The sequence below is a fragment of the Amaranthus tricolor genome, chromosome 4, assembly GCF_026212465.1.
Source record: "Amaranthus tricolor cultivar Red isolate AtriRed21 chromosome 4, ASM2621246v1, whole genome shotgun sequence".
Lineage (NCBI taxonomy): Eukaryota > Viridiplantae > Streptophyta > Magnoliopsida > Caryophyllales > Amaranthaceae > Amaranthus > Amaranthus tricolor.
In genome coordinates, this window is record NC_080050.1 from 14,782,547 (window position 1) to 14,788,945 (window position 6,399).

The window sequence follows — 6,399 nt, forward strand, 5'->3', positions numbered from 1 at the left end:
GGCGTGTTTCCCTCGGAATGTCGTTTAAAACCTATATATAATATTAAAATAAAAGTTTAATATAGAAATAAACATTAGATTTTACCAATAATATATTTAATTAAGAACGTAACAAATACTTACGGCATCTATATTTTCGACTCCAAAGTTCTTCACGGAATTTATAATATCGTCCATATACTTCAGCGCGTAGTTACCGTAGTCAACGGAAGAAGAAGGTTGTTGAAAGCACTAAGAGAAATAGATGTTAGTGTCAAAAACGGTTAAAAACGCATAAAGTCGCAACTTAACACCTAAATTCTAGAATATGACTATGATTTTCAATTCTAACAACTTCTACACAATAATATATACCAAATACTGTTGTGCGCCAAGTTTCGTGCAAAACAAACAAAGTTTGAGCTACTTTACGCGCGAAATTGAAAAAATGCTAAAACCCCCTTAAAATCGCAACTTAACACCTAATTTCTAGCATATGACTATTATTTTCAATTCTAACCATTTCAACACAATAATATATGCCAAATAGTGTTGAGTGCCAAGTTTCGTGCATAACAAACCATGTTTGACCTACTTTACGCGCGAAATTGACAAAAACGCTTAAAAACCCTTAAAATCGCAACTTAACTTCTAATTTCTAGCATATGACTATTATTTTCAATTCTAACCATTTCAACACAATAATATATGCCAAATAGTGTTGTGTGCCAAGTTTCGTGCATAACAAACCATGTTTGACCTACTTTACGCGCGAAATTGACAAAAACGCTTAAAAACCCTTAAAATCGCAACTTAACTTCTAATTTCTAGCATATGACTATTATTATCAATTCTAACCATTTCAAAACAATAATATATGACAAATAGTGTTGTGTGCCAAGTTTCGTGCATAACAAACCATGTTTGACCTACTTTACGCGCGAAATTGACACAGCAGCAAACTAGTGACCAGACCACCTTGCACGACACATGGAGACCAAACCTATGCATCCAGGACCTAGGCTAAAGTGGAAATGGAATCATGGTACTTGGATCTAGCTATCAAGGTCCTAAAACCATTCTAACAATCCCCGTGGACTCCTAGAAGCTGAGCTGAAGGAGGGCTGCTCGACAGTTTGCTAGATCAGAATTTTGTTTAAGTGTTTGTTGTTGTTTCGTGTTCTTTTCATGATCATTTGTAGTTTTTGACTGGGTCATTAATCAAAGCTTACGCACAACATTAATTCTTGCATAACCAAGGCCTTAATCAGCCCCGGTTTCGCATCAAAACCAAGTTTGAGTACTTTACGCGCGAAATTGAAAAAAACGCTTTAAAACCCATAAAATCGCAACTTAACTTCTAATTTCTAGCATATGGATATTATTTTCAATTCTAACCATTTCAACACAATAATATATGCCAAATAGTGTTGTGTGCCAAGTTTCGTGCAAAACAAACAAAGTTTGAGCTACTTTACGCGCAAAATTGACAAAAACGCTTAAAAACCCTTAAAATCGCAACTTAACTTCTAATTTCTAGCATATGACTATTATTTTCAATTCTAACCATTTCAACACAATAATATATGCCAAATAGTATTGTGTGCCATGTTTCGTGCATAACAAACCATGTTTGACCTACTTTACGCGCGAAATTAACAAAAACACTTAAAAACCCTTAAAATCGCAACTTAACACCTAAATTCTAGCATATGACTATTATTTTCAATTCTAATGAAACAGTCGTATTATTAGAAGATTTCATTAGTCGTTTTTAACGCCTAATTTTTCTTATATATTTGTTCGTTACTAATTATAATTTAATTAGTGATGGTAGTAATTTGAAAAATCTCTACGATGATTAGAAACTTGTTAATTCGTAACATGATTATGAATCGAAACAAGTAACGTAAACTTTGGAGGTAAAAACTTAAAATTGAGCAACTACCCATAACAGTTCAAAAAAAAAATTTTTAATTATTACCCAAGCATATTATATAACCATGATGGGAGTAAATTAAATATTTCACACATATACAAGTGATTTTTAAACATGAAGTACAAGTTACATAACTTGTTACATGTACAACAATTTTTACCCAAACTTTAAACTATCTTAGATAAACCTTTATTATACCATAATAGACCAAATTGAGGACAAAAAGCACTCCAAACCAGCCCCAAAACAGCAGCCCCTAGCTGTCATACTAGCCCTCTTTTAGCCCCAAAACTCACTTACACACTCCACCAAACTCTCTACCCAAAGCCCCTATTGTTCTTACCCAAAAACACCATCATAACAAGCATGCAAACATAATAAATCAAGACATATTATCTGTCCATATTTTCAGCTCCATCAACCTTCTTTCACTCTTCATTTTACTCCTTATTTCATCCATAAGCAAAGTTGAAGTTCAAACTTACAATTTCTAGCAAAAACACCTTATTTTCTCATCAAATCTTCTTCAAAAACCCATCTAAAACTTCTGAAAATTTATGTTTATAAACTCAAATCTCCCATAAAAATAATCTTCATCTTAAGAGCTTTCCATAGACACCAAACTTGAAGAAATCCACCAAGTATAGAGTAAGTTATGCTCATTTCTTTATTCCACTAGTTTTTGTTAAAACTTGTTCATGTAAAATATTTTTTTTACATGAATCTTTCTATAAACTAATATCATTATAAAATGAATATTTTATCTCTAAACTAAGAAAATCATCATTTATAAATCTTTAAAAATAGGCCATAATAGAAAGTAAGAAGATGCATTTCTACAAACATATAAATTTTGTTACTTAAAGGATTCAAGTAAAATTATGGGACTTAACTAATTATGTTGCTCAACATAATAAGTATACTCCAAATATTTTAAAATCATCACAAGTATTAGCCTAACAACTCTAACTAGGAAAAGTTAAGTACATATTAGAAATCCAAAATTATTATTGATTTTTGGATGAATGCAATAGGTTTAGTTGAAGAGTTGGAGTTGAGACTTGAAGGGCAAGGACCCAAAGTTAGAACCACTTCTAAGAACGCGTAGGAGCTTACGTGGGAGCTTACGGAATAATTATATAGGCTTGGAGTCGAGGTATGTCACATGGGGTGATTTTTAAAGGATTTAAGAACAAGTTGGGAAAGTTTGTGTATAAACTTCTTTTTAAAAAAAAATAAATAAATAAATTCCCAAAGTGAAGTTCTTAAATCTTGAAAAATGATGTGAAAATGATAAATTTGAGTATGGAATAATTTATTACATGTATTATTATTGTGGGCATCATGCATGTTGATTTTATAAATTATTGTATGTTTAAAGGCATGTTTAACACTACTTTGTGAAAGTTATTGTGATGGAAATGATTATATGAATTTGAAAACATTTTAAATTCATTTTAAGAGAAATTTTCAGTAGCCATATGTTAAGAAAATTTCTTGGATACTTTTTGTTGAGATTATTCGTTAAATTGATATTTTAATGGATTTTAAGGTGTTAAATACTCTTATTATAAAACATGGTATTAGATGAACTCTTCATCATCAAAAATATTTAATAAAAACATATTATAATGTCTCCAACAAGATTTGGCCAGAATATATTTAGTTTTGAATTTTTTTTATAATTTTTGAATAATCGTTAAATTGTTTAACGGTAAATTGTAAAATGATAAAATATAAAATAATTACCAAACAAAGACATATGGACTTGAAATTTTTATCACATACTTATATGGACAGTAGGTAAAATTGGTAAAAGTTTGGGAAGATTTCGTTGACATTTAAGGACCTTAATAATTTTTACTCGTTTATTAATAATCGGTAAGTTTGAAAACGGTAAAATATAAAATAAGCACTAAATGACGTCTTTTGGACATGAAAATTTTATGAGACACTTATATAATCAGTAGATATATGTTAAAAAAGTTTATATGGATTTTCGTGACCATATATGGACTTAAATAAATTTTATTCGGTTTATCGGTAAAATAACGATATTAATTATTAAAAATACTCCACAAGATTTTTAATGGTTATTTAAAATTTTATACTTCTTAAAATAGCTTCTGGAATATCATATGATGTTTTTTATAATATTTTAATCGGACTCAAATAATTTTAAAGCTATTTTATTTTATTTATCGATAAAATGTCTATACAAATAATAAAACATCATACATGAGTTTTATAAGTTCAAATGGCCTAATAAACATGTTATATGACTTCTGGGACTTTGGTATAATTTTATAAAATAAATTATTAATTATTTACTAATTTATCAAATTAATAGAAAATGTTTATTTATTAAAAAATGTAATATTGTTAATTAAATTTGGGTAAAAATAAACCTATATAAAAAAATTATATTGATATTAATAACCTACTGCCTCATAGTATAAATTAAGTTTAAATTAGATGGTTTATAAATTTTACGGATTTAAGACACCATTTAAATAACGGTAAATACCCAAATTGTCGTAAATAATTGTAAGATCGTTATAAATTCGCATAACCAATTATAATCTGATGGGACAACCTTAAATTCATTTTAAATAAGGTATTATAATGACTTGATTAATTTGGGCCTTGTTGGAGAATTAATATGTACTTTGTAAATCAATTACCGATTTTAATACCTGCAAAACTATCTCGTATTTAAGAAAATAGTGTTTTATGAAATCTTCTGTCGTAAGGATTTTATAGACTTATGAATCATATTCTAGTTGTTTTGAATGAATTTCAAAACCCTTCTAGTTATATTTACTTTGAGAAGGATTGAAACGAAACATTTTAGTGGTTTCCTTAAAAAAAAAAAATCATATTGAACTTTAATTACTTTTTGTTACGATGCATTTCCATACATGCTAGTGATGCCCCAATATAATACAAAGGTTATGTTTAATGATATGATTATGCTAAGCATGTTTTACCCATGTGGGAAATATTATGATTTGATTTTGCTAAGTTGCAAATAAAGTATGTTTTGCTATGTGCAAATAAAAGATGTTTATCATGTGGAAAAAGTTAATATTTTTGACTTTCAAATGCTATTAAGATTACAAGATATATAATATGTACAAAAAAATATTTTAGCCTAAATGGCGGGTACATATGCCACAGCAAATGTTGTGTGCATGATTAAACGGCTCACCAATGCTGAGCGCGTATTGTTCACAATACCATTGTGTTACACTTGCCGGACATGTCGCGGACGGTAGACCGACTACCAAACGAGTCACAGGATGACTCACAGAGTACCCATGTAAACTTATGATATGAGTTTGAAATTGATTTGGATCCATTGAGATCTTATGATTTATGATGAAAAATGAGAATTTGAAATGACTATAGAGCCATTGAATTGGATTTGAATCATAATATGATTTATCAAATGAAAAAGCATATTTCAAAATGAATTTACTCAAAAAAAAAAAGGGTTTCAATAACTTGTTTGACGGACACTAGTGTGTTTATACTCAGCCTTTTTGCTGATACTATGCTTTGTATGTTTTTCCAATGGTTTTGTTTTTAGAGTAAACCCCTATGGCACCTCGACGGAGAATGGATATGCGAGCGGAAGATGAACCTGAGTTGGAGTATGACTCCCCTTTGTTTAGATCTCGTTATTTTATTTGAGAGACTGTTAGTTTAGATTTAGACTATTTTAAGGATGTCATTTGACCTTTGGACTTATTTCGATTTGGTTGTAATTTTCCTATATTTTGGACAGTTAAGACTTCCGTTATATTGCTTTGGTTTGGTTCAAGTATTATACTTGAATATTGGTTTGACCTTTAAGTAACCCCTTAATTGTGTTGGCAAAAGTAAGCTTCCGCTTGATTAATACTAAATTCCAGTTAGTGTTTGCCTTCATAATTCGAGGCGGTTACAGTTGGTATCAGAGCCAAGGCTTTGGAAGCTTGTCTAAAATATCAGGAAAATTAGAGAACGAGTAACTCATGGAAGTAATTAAGAAATGAGCTTAAAATTTAGGGATTATTGGTAAAGAAAGGATTTAAGTAGTAAGTCTAACTTAAATCAGATTACTAAGTACCATTAGTAAACTAGAAGTCTTAAAGGTTTCTTATAAGCAAGTGATGATCCAATTATGTGGTTAAGTTACCTATGCATGGTGGTAAATTAAGTTGAGGAATCATCATTAAAAGTGTTAAAACTGCTAAACAAGTGATCCAATGGGATGGAAATTGATGAAGTTATTAAGTCATTAAATCAATAAAGTTAAGAAAGTGTGTTATGCAAGTACATATCTATTTGTCTTAAAGGCATAATTATTAATTAGTGATTACCTCTTGGCAGGAACCTAGAGGAAATTGGGGAAAGAATGGATCCTCAAGCCCAATTGAATCTCCTAACCGAGCAACTCAGAGTCATTCAAGAGACCAATGCTCAATTAGTCCAGT

The 6,399-nt window shown here is 29.9% G+C and overlaps 1 long non-coding RNA gene across 1 annotated transcript; it reads left to right on the top strand.

Moving 5' to 3' along the window:
• Positions 1 to 2,417: 2,417 nt before the first annotated feature.
• Positions 2,418 to 5,821, top strand: LOC130811443 (uncharacterized). Its single transcript, XR_009041169.1, has 3 exons — positions 2,418 to 2,566; positions 2,953 to 3,074; positions 5,511 to 5,821. It is a non-coding gene; the product is annotated as an uncharacterized LOC130811443 (long non-coding RNA).
• The last annotated feature ends 578 nt before the right edge of the window (positions 5,822 to 6,399 follow it).